Below are 17995 nucleotides of genomic sequence, written 5' to 3' on the forward strand. Positions count from 1 at the left end.
ATTAAGATTTCCTTTATTAGTTTAAATATTACTCTTCAATTATTCTTCCTTTACCAACTTCTAATTTCTTGTAATGAAAGATGATACAATAGGATATTTCTTCCCTAATTTTTATTAAATTATTATTACTGTTAATGGTACATTCAAATGATAGAATTCTATACAATTATTGAGAGAAATCTAGAGTTATATAAATTGATCTGGAAAATACTGGAGATGTAGCTCAGTGGTAGAGAGCTTACCTAGCATGCACCAGGCCCTGAGTTCAATCTCCAGCACTGGGGAAAAATGACATTTACATGTTAGTGATAAAACGAGGCTACAAACAGTGTGATCTTGTAGGCTCAATCAATCCCTGAGCAGAAGATTCCTAGATTCTTTGTGTCCCATAGAAGAATCCAGGCAAAACAGTGGATGTAGTAAGAAAGGTAACAGAGCTTATTAAAGGTAAGGGGAAGGCATCACAAAAAGCAATAGTAATCCCATCTGGCCTGGTGGGCAAGTAGGGATGGAAGCTTATGGTCTGGAAACAGGAAAAAGGGGAAGAAAAAGCAAAAGTGGCCCCACCTGGACATGTAGGATGGCGAAGCAGTAAATAAAGAGCAGGCTCTCCTTTTCAAGGTGTTTTAAAAGTGGGTGGGGAAAGATTTCAGTGGTCCTCGTGGGTGGGTCGGGCTAGGGTGATCAACAGTTACTCTGCACATGCACTTAATCTAGCTCTTAGGTATTTTAATCATATGTATAGGGTTGTTGTTGGCATCTGGTCTGTGATCAGAAGACTTTATCCTGCAGGGAAGAATCTACTGCAGGACACATGGGTATAAATGGAGTTTATTAAAAATTAGGGAAGGGAAGTACAAAGGGGAGCATGGTGGGCACAGGTGGAGAGTGTGCTTCTCCAGGTACTTTTAAAACTTATACTAATCTATGGGAAGGAAGGGACCAGGTGATTTCCATCCACTAATCAATGAGTGGGGAAGGTCATGGTGGTTCCCTGGCCAGGTGAGGGCGATCCCTGAGGTAGAGCATGATTAATCTGAGTTGTAATATTTTTCTATGAGTCCCAAACTCTCCCTAATTTTAGCCTGCCTTGAATTCCCTGAGAGACAAGATCCCAAGAAAATCTTTTTGAGATTGCTAAGGGGCCTGAGTTCTCTTTTCTTCTGAATCTGCTTTGAGCTGACAAGGGGCAGCAGACTGTCCTTTTTCCCTTGGGGCTAATTTGGACACAAGGTGTCTGAATTGTCCAGTACAATTAAGGTTTCTCATGGAGATCTGGGTTGCTCATGGAGATCGCGTTCATTTGTAGAGATCAATAGCCCTGTTGCCTCATGATTTGGGTCCTAAAGGCTTTTATCATGGACGAGATAAATCTGGTTTAGAAGGCATGACCCAAACATTAACAATAATAGAAGCGTCAGAAGGGGCCCTTCCAGGTGTAGCAGGAAGGATAAAAAAAAAAAATCTAACTTCATTTTGCAAAGTGACAGAGCCTCTTATGGTTACTTTGCCTATAGGTGTTTGTACCTATATCTATTTTTAACCCTTAGATGGCCCTCAGTTTGGACTGCCACTGTAGTGTACAGTTAAGGACTCATTGTTTGGGGCAATATCTACATTAGGGGCCAGGTGTATTTCAAGCAGGTGCCAATCTAAGTAGAGGGTAAACATCAATGAATCAGTTCCATACAGAAAGAAGACTCAAAGTGTCCCTAAGCAGAAGTTAGATATCATCAAAAGTTATATTGCCTTTGCTTAAACAGAAGGCCTTGGCCAAAGGCATGAGTTTGCCTTTTGCCAGAAGCCTAGAAGGCTTAAATATTAGAGCACATGTGTAAGAGCCCCCTTTTAAAATCTCTCAGCTTTGGTTACTTTTAGAGGTCTGGCATAATTGAACCATTTAGATCTGGAAAATACCCTATTTTCGTAGTTCCTTTGAACTATCTTGGGTGGCTGAACACCACTTCTTAAGAAGTTAGGAGATGCTGACCACTGTGGGGTCTCGTCTTCTTAAGCTGTTTCTCTGAAAATTCTACCAGTTTGGCTCCCCCAGAGCCAGGAGTGGCTTCTCCCGGAAAGTCACTGTTTCTTCTAGAAAGTCAGATTTGTCGCAAGGAGGAGAGGGAGTAACACACCGAACCGATCAGAAGTCAGTGCCAATGTGAACTTTCTAGCCAAATTAAGCAACAAAGAGGCTTATTTAAAAATGGCTCTTAGGCTGGGCATAATTAAATCTAATTGTCCCACATGGGATGTACGACACCTTTAAATTGTCATAAAGTGTCAGCAGACAACAATTATAAAGTTTTTATAAGGAAAATACAAAATGACCTCAATATTTAAGAATGTCTGTCCCTGGTTGATAGGTATGCACTTCTCTGAATCATTTTTTTATGGGCTTGTCTGTAAATGTTTTAGAAGGATTACAACTATAATGGCCAAAACTTAAAGTAACCAAGGTTCACAGTTTAGCAATTAATAGTTTAATTACTTTTAATTGTATATAGTATTATTAAACCTCTTATTACAATTTGGAAAAGAGGCTAAGATACCAGCTTGGTATAGTCTTTTTATAACTATTTTAGAGGGCTTATATGCTTGAAGAACATAAAGACACTTAACATAAAAAGGACCCAGTAGCAGCATCACAGTTTAAACCTTGAATTTTAAGTAAAGTAGTAGTTAGGTAAAGTAATAAGTTACTGGTTGTCAGTAATGTCAATATAATACTAACAATTAAAAGCCCTAAATTTTCCAGTGGTTAGAAGGCAGTATCAGTAATTTCAAATAGCCCCTGTTTTAATGCTCAATTGCATATCATATATATATAGCAATATTTATCTAGCCAATGTCAGAGAAACCAATGTTTATCTGACAAACAGATGTCAGTCCTAAATGGTAGAACTTTTAGCATTTGTCATAAAGAGTAGGAATGTCAAATACCTCACTAGATAGAATGTACCTTAAATAAAGAACTATTGCTGTTTACATGTATACACTTTTAACTCTATAAATGATTTATAACATTTAGATACACATACAAGGCAGTAGTAGTATTAGAACTATTTAAAATAATTTTTACTTAGTTTAAAATTAGTTTTCTCAGTGTTACCAAAAAATAACTTAGGGTTTTTGCATCTGGCAAGAGACTAATTTCTTAATTATTATACACTGAGCAAAGAGGCTGATACCAGAAATAGCATGTAAAATGAAAAGATAATATAAAGGAAGACAATCTGTTGAGTGTTAAAGATGAAACATCATAGTATGAACTTTGTAACCAGTACAGAATTAACTACCAAATCTAAATCACACTAAAGTAGTCTTAGCTGATGGAAGTTAGGCATTAATAATGGGTGAATAGTTTCTCAGTGCAAGAAAACTGAATAGTTTTGGAGCATTAGTACAAGTAATAATAGAAAATCATTTTGGGGGAACAAGTGCATTTTTAAAAAAGATAAATCAACAAGATTAATGTCTCAAATGATTTAGATACAGAAACAGATAAGGAGAGGAGATAAGGAGTAAGCATGAAATTAGGAAAACTGATGACTGAGAGTCATGGCTTGGATAGTGGTAGAAATCAAATCCTAGACTGCTGATTTTAACAGAATAGCTTGGGACACACAGCAGGGTTGTTGTTGACCTGCATGTAGCCCCTGGAGTCCAAAAATAACAGGCTCAGTCACTGAGAGTTAATGACACACATAATTTAGTATTTCAGGATTAAAAACCTTTTTGTAGACCCCAATAAAAACTTAAGATTTTATTATCCCATCTGGAGGGTGAACTTTTGTTTGGCTTTGGTAAAATTTTGCACCAGGATATAACATCGAATGTCCCCAACAGTTATTTTTTTTAAATAGAAACCCATTTTTAAATACACATTAGTACCTTAAAAAAAATTTTTTTTTTTGCAGTACTGGGGCTTGAACTCAGGGCCTTCACCTTGAGCCACTCCACCAGCCCTATTTTTGTGCAGGGTTTTTTGAGGTAGGGTCTCACGGAACTGTTTGCCCAGGCTGGCTTTGAATCACAATCCTCCCAATCTTTGCCTCCTGAGTAGCTAGGATTACAGGTGTAAGCCACCAGTGCCCAGTAAAGAGTCTTTTTTTGGGGGGAGGGGGGTGGTACTGGGATTTGAGGGCAAAGGGCATCTTAGTTTAAGTGGTCTATCCCCTGGGGCGTGTATCCCGGGGAGGAGACCGCAGACCCAGGTGCGGGGTGAGGCACCCATGCGTCCAGCTGGCAGACAATGCTGCATCCCATCTGCTGGGGCGTGACCCCTTGCGGGCAGTCCCATACAGGGTGGACAATGCTGGGTCCAGTGGACCTGGTGTCTCCCAGCTGCTCTTCCTGAGGGCAGAGTTCAGCCCATTCCCTTGGCTATGGTTTCAGAGAAACAGAGGGAAGAGAAGAGAGTACAAATAGAGTCTGGGTGCTCACCATTTCTCCTGGCTGGCTTCACCACATTGTTCGTGTGTGGAGGCTGTGATGAGAAGACTTCCAAATTCTTTGTGTCTTGGATGGAAGAATGCATGGCAGGGCACATGGGTGTAAATGGAGTTTATTAAAAGTTAGGGAAGGGAAGTACAAAGGGGAACATGTGTGTGCTTCTCTTCTCCAGGTACTTTTAAAACTTATTCTAATCTATGGGAAGGAAGGGACCAGGTGATTTCCATCCAATAATCAATGAGTGGGGAGGGGCATGGGTGGCTCCCTGGCCAGGTGAGGGTTCTCCCTGAGGTAGAGCATGATTAATCTGAGTTGTAATATTTTTCTATGAGTCCTGAACTCTCCCTAATTTTAGCCTATGTCAGGGTGTGATCAATGTTCAAGTTTTTGGGTTTTTTAATCTGAGAGATAATGGAGGGTGGAATCACCCTCAAGGCTTTGTGTCTTACAATTTACAACTGCAAAGAATAGCATTGGGCTGAGATAAAGAGTTTAGCATGAAATGTGTCAGAAAAAGTTACTTGGGGTCTGAAGGGTCCCATGGCATCTTTCCCTATTTTTACCCTGCCTCAATCTCATTTTTAAAAAAATACTCAAGCAAGCCAGCATAAGTATACACAAATGTTCACCATGGTTATCTCTGAGAGGTCAGTATACAGCATTTTTATATTGTCTGAAGTTTTTACAGTGAGTGTAAATTTATAGTTGTCACGAGCACCTATTGGTTCAATTGCGTACAGAGAGCCAGTACTCAGGAGACTCTTATTTCAGAGAACAGGGTTTTACTCAAACAAATTCACACAGCACTTTCCTATGGATCCTAATGCCTGTCTGTGTTACCCTAGCCAGCCAGGAGTTACTCAGAACTTCCCCCAAGTCTTGCTTGCCTTGGCTCCTGCTGGGCCTGACCAGAGCCTACTCCAGTCAAGCCAAAACCACTGCAGAGGAGGGCACTGGTTATTGTGGCACAGGGACCTCATTCCTCCAAGACAGATGACCTGGGCATTGGTTTAAATCCTGCTGTCACTCAGCAGCTGTGTGCCTTCATTATCTTCTAAAAAGGGTCAGTGCCTGCTCAGAGGTAGTTGTGAAGTTCAGTGGCAAGAGGGGGGCATAGCTGCACCCCAGGGGATCTTCACAACTGCCTTCAGTGCAGGTCCAGTTCATGGTTCACCAGCAACACCGAGGGGTCGTCGGGAGAAGGGGCACGCTCACAAGCGGCAGCTGCCTCCACATTAGGGCCTTGGGAAGGACTCTGACAGCATGGTCTCTGGTGGGGAGGAGGCAAGCAAAGCTTTGGGTTCTGGCCTGAGTTTATATACCCTGTAGTGACCTCACCACTTCTGTTATCCACACTGTCACCTTAGGGTTGGCTTATTAGCATATCAGCCACCAACTTAGGGTTGGTTTATTAGCATATCAGCCTGCCACAGTCCAGCTGGCTTCTAAGTCCTAACACACACTAGCTAATACTTCTTATTTCAACAATTTTTCATACTTTAACACAATACAATCCATCAATACAACAACAATCTTATCTGTTCACCACAACAATCCTTCAATACAACAACAATCTTATATTTGTTCACCACAATAGTTAAAATAAGTTATTTTAGAACCAGGGAGCTAGTAGGTTATTGCTATTTTGGGGGGGTGTTATTTGAAGTTTGGTACTTCATTCACTGAATTTATTTTTAAGTTTTTATCAAACCATTGGACATAGTTTAAGAAGTCAAATAGAGCTGGGTACTGGTGGCTCACACCTGTAATCCTAGCTACTTGGAAGGCAGAGATCAGGAAACTCATAGCTCAAAGTCAGCCCAGGAAAATAGTTCATGAGACACCAACTAAAAAATACCCAACACAAAACAGGGTTAGTGGAGTAGCTCAAATGGTAGAGTGCCTGCTTAGCAAGTGTGAGGCCCTGAGTTCAAACCCCAGTACTTCCCCCCACCAAAAAAAGCAAGTCAAATAAGGCTTCTAAAGAAAAGAAGCCTTTCTTTGTTCCACCTCTCTCCAACTTAGTGGCTCCCCCTCTCCTAAAACCATTTTTCTTAGACTTTTTTTCTTTTTCTTTTAAGACAGGGGCTCTTTAAGTAGCACAGCTGTCCTTAAACTCTCCATCCTCCTGTCTCAGCCTCCCAAGTACTGGGATTACAGGCCTGTGCCTGTGCAGCTGGCCTCTTACAGACTTTCTATTATGATAAATGATTTGACTTGGGCTCCCTGTTATAGGAGATGTGGATTTAACTCTAACACCTTCCTGGGCTGGAGGTGTGGCTCAAGTGGTAGAGTGCCAGAGTTCAAACCCCAATACTGCCAAAAGAAAAAAATACAACACCTTCCTTTTCAAGTCCTGGTAGTAACAATTCATTAAATTCCTACAAAATTTTATACATTATGACAAATATTGTTTATTGTTGGATAAAGATACAACATCCTGTAAGTCCCTTTATGTGCGTTTAGCTGGATCTTGCCTTAGCTTGATCCTGTGAATAGTTCTCGGGCATGAAGGGAACTATGGCTGGCAAAATAAAGATATCCATATCCTTATCCTCTGAACCTATGAATATGTTAGGTTACAAGGCAAGGGGAATTAAGGTCATTGATGGAATTAAGAAGGTTACATCATCTGACCTCAAAGAGATTATATTTATGGGCCCTTTGTAAACACAAACGTCCTTAGGAAGAAGGAGGCTGAAATGAGATTAAAAGATGAGACTACAAAAGAATGGAAAGATAGGTGCTATATATTGTTGGCCTTGAAGATGGAGGAAGTGGGACCAATAGCTGAGGAATGCTGGCAGCCTTTTGTAGCTGGAAAAGGCAAGTAAATGGATTCTCCCTGTGGCTTTCAGAAAGGAACAGCTCTGCTGACACCTAGGTTTCTGCCTAAAAAGACAAGTCGGATGTCTTCCCTCCAGACCTGTAATATCATGTTGTCTTAAGCCACTAAGTTCATAGTTATTTATTGCAGCTGCAATAAACAACTAATATAGGCACTTCTGAGTTGTCTCCTCTTGTGGCAAGGGGGCTGGCTTTTTGTATTGTTACATGCCAATGTGAAGTGTTGTGGGCTGGTGTTGAGGGTCCTTGCCTTCACAGGCCAGAGAACTGGCTAGTGAGGTAGCTGATTGACTTGTGAGCCAAAGCCAGTACACAAAGTAGGATTTATTAGAGAGAAAGGAAAGGTTACAGCTAGAGCAGTGCAGCGGAGCCCAGAAACTGGTGGCTCCCTGCTCAGGTGAAGGCTGGGGCTTTTATGGATGTTTTTAACTATGGGTTTGGGGAAGGGTTAGGTGCGCTCTTTTCATTGGCCCTGAATTAGTGGGCTGTCTTAGATGAATTGGTTTGTTTGCCCCTTATTGGGGTGGGGGATCAATCTTGAGAGCATTTTGCTCATCAGCCCTGTGGTAGATCTATGAGACCCTGTATCTCCTCTTCAGGATGGAGGAATGCAGGTTTATAACTCCTTCTCAGGATGCAGGAGTCATAGTGCTCTCCATGGGGGATGAGATACTCATTTGCCCTTTAGGTCTCCAGACCCAACAGTATCCCCAAATTAGTCAGGCATTGGCTATCGTGTGCCCTCAGGGATGGGGGTAGGTAACCTCCCAGCCAGAGAGATCCTGTCCTCATGAGAGAATTTCTCAGGAGAACTATGTAACTTGTCAGCCAGTACAAGAGCTGGCCACTGGGTGTCCTGGCCCAATAAAAGGAATCTGGATGGAGCACCAACTGCCTCCACTGCAGTGGGTGAACCTAAGCCACAACTGCATGTGTCAAACTATAGTTGCACACTTATGTTGGCAGGGAGGGAATGGCAATAAAACAAATGTAGAACTGAAATATCTGGAGTTGTGGTGTTAAGTCCTTGTATTATTCCAAAACATATTAACCTCACATTTTAAATTGATATACATACATGTTACAATTTTAAGGGCAAGCCCTAAATATATTACTGTTGCTTGTGAACAAATACATTAAAAACATACAAACAAGTAATCCAATCTAAATGAAGGCAGGAAAAGAAGAAGAAGCAAGAGAAAGGAGGGTAAGCAGGTACTCAGGAGGTGAAGGTCAGGAGACTCAAGGTGAGGCCAGCCCAAGCAAGAAGTTAGTGAGAACTCCATCTCAAAACATAAGCTGGATATGGTATTGCAAGCCTGTGAAATCCAGTTATGTGGGAGGCATGGGTAGGAAGATCTCAGTCTGAAGAAAAAACAGGAGACCTTATCTGAAAAATAAAGCAAAAATGAGGGGTGTGCTAAGGTACATGGCTCAAGTGGTAGACTGCTTGCCTGGCAAACATGAGGTCCTTCACTACCACCAAAAAAAGAAAAAGAAAAAAAGGTAAGTAGAAAGCATTTAAAAAGATGGCAAAAATAAAATCTAATATACTAGTAATCACACTTCAAAAGAAAAAAGGAATGTTAATATAGGCAGGTGGAGGAAATGCCCCAGGCTACTTCTGTTGGAGGAAGCAGAAACATAAAACCCCTAATGGTCCACACCTGGACCAACAATTGACATAATGGCCCACCCCAGAACCAGTGATTAAGGTAATGGCCTACACCCTACATTAATGATTGTGACAATGGCCCTATATCCTCCTTGTTTTGCCTATTCCCTTTGTCAAGGTTAAACTGAGAAAGGCAAAAATGATCAAATGCACCCAAGCAGCCTTTTCAGTAGCCAAACCATTTGGGGAGGCCCTCAGCTTCATACCCTTCAGTAACCTCATCCTACTGGATAAAACCCCAAGCACTGACAGCTTCCAGGTAGTTGGTCCTTATCCAACTGCCTGCCTCCTGCATCGAGGTGTGCTTTTGCTAATAAATCACTCTTTATTATCTTTCTATTCTTTGTGGTTTTTTGGTGTGTGGTTCTGCCATACCTGGGGCAGTAGGATAATCTTAGATACCATACCCAAGGACCAAGAAATGCTTGGAATACCCCAATACGTTGATAACATTTTGCTACTGTGCACTTGGATCAACTAAAGGAGTAAGTCCTGTACTTGCCCCCTTTATTGTTTAGAGGACTGTCTTCTGATCTCCTGCCTTTCTACTTTCTTTTAAGTCACACCTCCCCTCCCAGCTTTGTCAAGACCTCACTTACTATTATTCCTGTACTTATAGACACTTTGCATATTTCACAAGATATGACCCCTTTTCCAACTTGACCCAGGACCTCATATGATCAGATTTCTATCTGTTTTTTAGTCATCTCCAAGATCACGAAGTAGAAACTGAAGGAGAGAATCTGTGGGGAAACTGCGTTCCTGGACCTCCAAAATTGGAGGCCCTGGCTACCTACTAAATATTGTGGACCATTTATGTAAAGGGACAATGGCATTTATGGACCAGGCTGGATCTTTAAGGGTGCCTGATTGGGAGCACCCTTAAAGGGTGACTAGAATTATTATGGCCCACAAAATGTAGCCCCCCTGTATACAGAGGAAAATCACTAGGCAGGGCCCCTGACAAAATGGCCTAGGCTCATGGCAGGTCACTATGAGAGGAGAGGTTGCTTGTCCTGTAGGTAGGTACATGTGTAGATAACCTATGAGTGGACACCCTAAAGTCCTCTGGTCAGTTCACAAGCAACCCAGGCTTAGGGGTGGGTCAGGAAGGAAGCTTCTCAGCTCACTACAGATGGGAAATATGCTTCCCCATAAGTATGTACACATGGCAGTAGCCTCTGAGGGCATGCCCTTGAGCCCTCTGTGGTAAGTTACCTGCTTTCTTCCTCTCTCTTTGAGAAATGGGAAACCAGCTCTTCATACTTAAGTATTCACCCCTGGTTTATATTTTACTCCACTGACAGGAATTTGACCCTCAAGTCCCCAAGCAAAAACATCTTATTTTTTCTGCAACTCCCCATGTACTCTGGGAGATGGAATGTCTTGGCTTACCAATGAGTCTCTAGATAGTAACACAATCCTACAATTAGACGAATTCAGTGGAAGGTTGGGGAAATGGTCAGAGGTCCCATATGTCCAAGCACTCAAGGCTATATACACTAATCCTTTTTTTTATTCATTTATTCACATGTGCATACATTGGGTCATTTCTCCCCCCTGTCCCCCACCCCCACCCTCTCCCCCCACCCCCCATCGCTTCCAGGCAGAACCAGTTCTGCCCTTATCTCTAATTTTGTGGAAGAGAAGACATAAGCATAATAAGAAAGACATAGCATTTTTGCTAGTTGAGTTAAGGATAGCTATACAGAGAGATTCCTAGCATTGCTTCCATGTACAAATGTGTTACAACCCAAGTTGGTTCATCTCTAACTGATCTTTACACTGGTTCCTGATCCCCTTCTTGTATTGACCTCTGTCACGGTAAGGTTTCTGTATTAGTTCCTCTGGAGTGGGGACATCAAATGCTTTCATGTTTTGGGTTTTCTACCTATCCCCATACCTCCTATATGTGCTCTCACCTTGTCATGTGACCCAAGTCCAGCCACATTGCTGTATTTGCCCTTGATCTAAAGTCCACATATGAGGGAGAACATACGATATTTGGTCTTCTGAGCCTGGCTAGCCTAGCTCAGAATGATGTTCTCCAGTTCCATCCATTTACTTGCTAATGATAAGATTTCATTCTTCTTCATGGCTAAGTAAAATTCCATTGTGTATAAATACCACATTTTCTTGATTCATTCATCAGTAGTGGGGCATCTTGGTTGTTTCCATTACTTGGCTATTGTGAATAGCACTGCAATAAACATGGGTGTGCAGGTGCCTTTGGAGTAACCTGTGTCACATTCCTTTGGGTATATCCCTAGGAGTGGGATGGCTGGATCATATGGCAGATCTATGTTTAGATTTTTAAGAAGCCTCCAAATTTTTTTCCAGAGTGGTTGCACCAGCTTGCATTCCCACCAGCAGTGTATGAGGGTTCCTTTTCCCCCACATCCTCACCAACACCTGTTGTTGATGGTGTTTTTGATGATGGCTATTCTAACAGGGGTGAGGTGGAATCTTAGTGTGGTTTTGATTTGCATTTCCTTTATGGCTAGAGATGGTGAGCATTTTTTCATGTGTTTTTTGGCCATTTGAACTTCTTCTTTTGAAAAAGTTCTGTTTAGTTCAGCTTCCCATTTCTTTATTGGCGCATTGATTTTGGGGGAGTTTAGTTTTTTGAGCTTCCTGTATATTCTGGTTATTAGTCCTTTGTCTGATGTATAGCTGGCAAATATTTTCTCCCACTCTGTGGGTGGTTACACTAATCCTTGATTTCCCTCTTCCTATGTGTGGCAGTTTAAGTGAAGACTCTTCCTAAGTCTTAATTTAATTCACTATGTCCATAGCAACAAAATGTTCTTAAAATATTGTTCAAACATTTAAGAGATTATGTGAACCAGACACCAGTGGCTCATCCTGTAATCCTAGCTACCCGGGAGGCAGAGATCAGGAGGATCACAGTTTGAAGTGAGACCCTATCTTGAAAAACCTTATCACAAAAATTTGGGCTGGTGGAGTGGCTCAAGGTGAAGGCCCTGAGTTCAAGCCCCAGTACTGCAAAAAAAAAAAGTTTGTGTGGGTTAAATGCATGCAAAGTGACCAGCAAGTGCTGTCTTTTATACAATATACATTAAATATATACCTTCAACATATAAAAATGTTCAATGAAACTTTTGGCATTTCTGTTTTTCATCAGTACCATTCAGATGGGGGAAAATGAACAGAATTCACAATGTGATTCTATAGAAACATCTTTCTATATCAAGTAGTGGAATTAGCTCTGTAGAAAAGGAAATGTTTGCTAGGCATCATGGCACATTGCTGTAATCTGAGCTACTCCTGAGGTGGAGATAGGAGGATCATGGTTCAATGCCAGCCTGGGCAAAAAAAGTTATTGAGACCCTATATTAAAATGCAGGCCAGGCTTGGTTGTACATGCAAATCCAAGTCCCAGGATGGCTCCAGGCAAAGGCATGAGACCCTGTATGAAAAATAACTAAAGCAAAAAGGGCTGGGGTGTTGGTTCAAGTGGTGTAGTACTTGTCTAGCAAGTGTGAAGCCAGTATGACCAAAAAAGAAAAGGAAATGTTTATAAAATTTTACCTTTCAATGGAGAATTCTCCAGGCATCAAAATATAATAAAGCCTCTCTCCTCTCCTTTTCTTTCCTCTCCTTGCCCTTCCCCTCCCTTCCTCTTCTCTCCCTTCCCTTCTCTTCTCCTCTCTTCTTTTTCGTTTTTTTTTTTTTTTTTTGCAGTGCTGGGACCCAAACCCAGGACCTCCCACATGCTAGTGCTCTACCACTGAGCTATAATCCCAGTCTTCTTAATTTTTTTTCATCCTCCTGTCCCCACCTCCAATCTTGGACAGATTTAGCACCTAGTAATTCTTATATCATCTTTCTTGGATTACTTATACTTTTGGTTAAACTATTTTCTTGAGAAATTTTCTCAGGGTGTGGGAGTTAAATTTTCTGTGTTCTTATATGTCTTAAAATAACTTGTTCTCATCTGTTCAAGATTGACAATTTTTTTTCTTAAAAATTTTTTTGTGGGACTGGTATTTGAACTCAGGGCTTTGTGCTTACAAAGCAGGTGCTTTACTGCTTGAGCCATACCTACAGTCTACTTTGCTGTGGCTATTTTGGAAATGGGGTCTCACAAACTATTTACCTGGGCTGGCCTCAAACCAGGATCCTCCCAATCTCAGCCTCCCAAGTAACTAGGATTATAGGCATGAGCCATTGCTACCCACTTCCCTTATAGTTTTGAGGACATTGCTTTATTGTATTTTAGTATCTCAGTATCTTATGTTTTATTTTATCTGTCTGATTTTGAACATTTCTGAGTAACCTTTATTTTTTTCTTTGAAAGCTTTGTAGATTTTTTTCTTTTACTGTGGAGTTATGAAATTTCAGAAGTTTATCTCCAAGTTTTAAAAAATTCAGTTAGAGAGCTTGTAAAATGCATGTTAGTGTGCTTTCACTGAGCATTCTTGTCATTAAAGAGAAGATACATACACATAACATTTAATAACAAAGCCAGTAACAAGGCTGAAATTCACTCCCTGGATTGTGAGATTGAGAGCCCCAAATAAGCTCTCATTAAACATGAGAGGGATTCAGAATCATACAAATGAAATAATTTCTGAGTGTTTTTCTTTTACAATACTCAGAATCTTATACATTCTTTCATTCTGAAGATTCAATGTCTTTCCTTCAAATAAATTGTTCTTTTTTTTTAATAGACTTTTAGCTGGGCTTGGTGGTACATACCTGTAATCATAGCACTTGGGTGGCACAGCCTGGAGGGTCATGAGTTTGAAGTTAGCCTGGACAACATAGTGAGTTCTAGGCCAGCCTCTGGTACATAGGGAGACTCTGCATCAAAAAACTAAAATAAATAAGTAAAGTAAAATAAAATAAAAAATACTTTTAAATTTACAGAAAAAAACCTAAGCAGATAGTACAGAGACTTGACATATATTCTCCCCTAGACCTACATACAGTTTTCCTACTACTAACATCTTACATTATCATGGTACATTTGTTATAATTAATGAACCAATACCGATACATTATTATTAAAGTCTAGTCCATACTATTTTCAGATATATCTTTTACCTAATGTCTCCTCTCTGTCCCAAGATCCCTGCAGAATACCTTGACATTTAATCATGGTGTCTCCTTAGTCTCCTTTTGGCTGGGACAGCTGCTTAGACTTTTGATCTTTTTGATGACCTGGACAATTTTGAAAATACTGGTGTTAATGGAAAGTCTAGTGCTGGCATATACCTTGGTTCTTGTGTCCTGTGAGAGAAGAATTCAGGCAAGATGAGAAAGTAGTGAAAATGACAGTAAAGTTTATTAGGAAAGGAATTTAGGGCTGGTGGAGTGGCTCAAGTGGTAAGAGTGCCTGCCTAGGAAAGGAATTTAGTTGCAACAGTGTGTTCAGAAAATCATACTTTAGTAATTTGATTATTTCTTTCTCAATATGGTATCTATCCTCTACTTAGATGTTGGAGCACCTAGTTTTCTTTCACCATAAATTTTTAATATTTTCCATCTGTTTTTTTTTTATTGCTCTGTTGGGATAATTCTTTACTTTTAGTTCCTCCCTATTTGGTCTTTTAGGCTTGTTTTATCATTTAGTCTATTAACTAAAATGTTTAAGCTGTTTTGTCATTTATTTTCAAAGCCCTCTCTCTCTATCTCTGGATATTTCTTTTTCATTGCAGTCTGTATATTTCTTTTCTTCCTTTCTCCCTTCATTCCTTTTTTCTTTTTTGTACAGGGAATCAAACCCAGGGTCTGTTCATGCTAGGCAAATGCCCTACCATTGAACTACACTCCCAGCTGCAGCTATGTTTTCCTTTTCTGTCCCCTGAAATGCCTGTTTCCATTGTTCATTCATATTGAGACTTCTCTTTTGAGGTATGAGTTTTTCTCAAACATCTAACAATTCATGGTTTTCTGTTTATCTTTATGAATAGAAGGATTGCTTTGGTTAATGTAGACAGTCAAAGTGGGTTTCCTTTTGCAGCAACTCTGATCTGCTTTCCTGACAGGTGGCTCCCTTTTCTTTTCTTATTTATTGTTTTAAAATTGACAAGTAAAAAACTGTATATAACTATGGTGTGCACATGATGATTCTGAATATGCATACATTGTGGAATAACTAAATTGAGATAATTAACATATGCACTAGCTTACATACTAACCATTTTTGTGATAACACTTGAAATCTATACTTTACAATGTTCAGGTATACAATACATTGCTATTAACTATAGTCAACATATTATAGAGTAAATCTCTTGAACTTATGTCTCCTAACTGAAAATTTGAATCTTTGGCTGATATCTCCCAAACCTCCCTGGCCCCTGATAACCACCATTCTACTCTCTGCTTCTGTGAGTTAATCTTTTTTTTGGAACTCTATTTATAAGTGAGATCATGAAATAGTTACCTTTGAAGAGGAGAGCTGGGCACACGCTCTGCAAAGGGACATGTATTAGCAACAGGAGGCTTCCTTGTAGGTATGTGGGAGGAGGAGGCAAGTACAGTTTGAAAGTGGAGTCACTAGAGAATGTAGCCTTTTCCTATTTTCTAGTCCTGCTCCCTGAAGTAGTGGCAATTCTTTCTCAAGTTTTGGCATTCTCATTAGGGCCAGTTTCTTCAGAGAACATTCTTGAACTTTTCCTGGCAGTAGTTCTGTTCAGGTAAGGGGTAAAAAAGAACAGGTTAGAGAGAAAGGAATCGAATTGTCCCTACTCATGACAGTAAGTTTTGAAAATATGTAACTTTAGGCAGCCAATAAGTCCCTACCACTCTTTGTCCAGGTTCCTTTGGCAAGAACCTTTATGATGATTTGATTTGTGATTTCCTGGCCCCTGGTTTCTCTTCCAGTCTGGTTGTATCTACTTTCAAATATCCTGAATTTCACAAAAGTTTTGGTCTATGAATGACACCTTTGTTTTCCAGCACTGTTAGGGATTTTCAAAACTTTTTATTGTGTTGATTTCCAAATATGTATAAAGGTAGAGGGAATACTATAATGAAACCACATGTGCCCGTGACCCAGCTTCAATAATTATTAACACATGGCCAATCTTATTTCAGCTACACTTCCCTACTATCACTAACCAACCGCCTTAATTATTTTGAAGTATTTCCCAGATATATCAACTTACTAGTAAATATTTCTCTATGCATCCTTAAAAGATAAGAATTTTTTCTTGGCAGGACTAGGGTTTGAACTCAGAGCTTAGCCCTTGCTAGACAGGTACTCTACCACTTGAGCCACAGTCCATTTTGCTGTGGTTATTTTGGAGATAAGGTCACATGAACTATTTGCCCAGGCTGACCTCCCAAGTAGCTAGGATTACAGTTGTGAACTTCCAGCACCTGGCTGATAAGAATTCTTTAAAAAAATTAGTGTTGTCACTCCCCCCATTAACAAAATAATCACTTGATAGTATCAAATACTCTCAGTGTTCCAATTTTCCCAATCGTCTCATTTTTTTTCTTTTTATTGCAACTGGTGTTTTCAAATCAGTATCCAAACATGGTCCATTTTATTTGGTTGCTGTTAAGTTTGATAATTCTCTTTTAAATTATTAGACCTACTTCTTTTTGTTTCTTTGTTTCCCTTACAATTTATTTGTTGAAGGAACCAGGTTATGTAGAACTTTCTGTATTCTGGATGTCAGTGGCTGCATCCTGTGGTGTTAGTTAATATGCTCTTTTGTCCCCTGAATTACCCATAAACTGGTAGTTAAATCTACAGATATGATCAGATTCAGGTTTGATTTTTTTTTTGGCAAGAGCACTTAATAGGTTGTGGTATGTACTTAAGGTATCACAAGAAGTACACATATGAATGATTATTTCTCTTTAGGAGATGTTAAGATTGATCAGTGGCTTCAGGGGATATCAGGCTAAGTCAGCCATTATAAAATTTCCCACTAGCTTATAACTTAATGTTTGAACAACCATTAAAGATTGCTGCTTAGACGTGTTATTTCATTTGGGGTTACAAAACAGTAGTGTTCTAAGTTAATTATTTGTTCTTAAACAAATATTGTGTAAGCTTGAATTGTTTTAGAAAAAGAAAATTTCCTCTGCCACTATTTGTTAGTACTTTATATAGCACAGGAAAGGCAGGATATGACAATTTGCATGAAGTAGATAATTTTTTTAAAAAACACAATCTACCAAAATTTATTCAAAAAGAAATAAGAAATCTGAATAAATTCCAAAGATTCTTATATCTGTTATTGAAATTAAATCCATAATCTAGAGCCTCTCCTAAAGAAAACTCCAGCCCAGATGGCTTTAATGGCAAATTCTTCCAAACATTTTAAGAAGAAATAATGTTATTCTTATTTAAAAATTTTCCAAAGAATAGAAACATTACCAAACTTATTTCATGAGGCTATCATAACTTTAATACCAAAATCTAAGAAAGGCATTATAAGAAAATTAAAAGCTACTATAGCTCATGAATAGACTCCAAAATCCAAGAAAAAAAAAACTACAAATGAAATCCACTAAAATGTAAAAGAGGACATTACATTATAACCTGTAGGATTCATTACAGGAATGCATTTGAAAAATCAATACATTTCACCTCAGTAATAGTAAAGGGGAAAAAGTCATACTACCCCTCAATGATATGGAAAAAAAGCATTTAATAAAATTAAACAATTATCGATGATAAAAAAATACACACTGAACAAAGAAGAATAGATGGGAACTTCTACAGTCTGATAAAAGGTTTCTACAAAAAGCCTGCAGCTAGCATCATACTTAATGATGAAATACTAAGTGTGTTTGGAATGAGACTAAGAAGTCTATTTTAACCGTTTCTATTCAACATTGTACCATGAGCTCTAGTCAAACTGTTATTAAACTTTTGGTTTTTCCAATCTGATGGATGGGAAATGATATCCTAATGTAACTTTAATTTGCATCTCTTTTATTAAAGATGCAGGTTGAGCATCTTTCCACATGCTTTTTCTCCAAATGTATGTTCATTTTTCTTTCCTAGATGGTTTTTTTGTTTTCTGT

This window comes from Castor canadensis, chromosome X (genome assembly GCF_047511655.1).
Source record: "Castor canadensis chromosome X, mCasCan1.hap1v2, whole genome shotgun sequence".
Taxonomy (NCBI): Eukaryota; Metazoa; Chordata; class Mammalia; order Rodentia; family Castoridae; genus Castor; species Castor canadensis.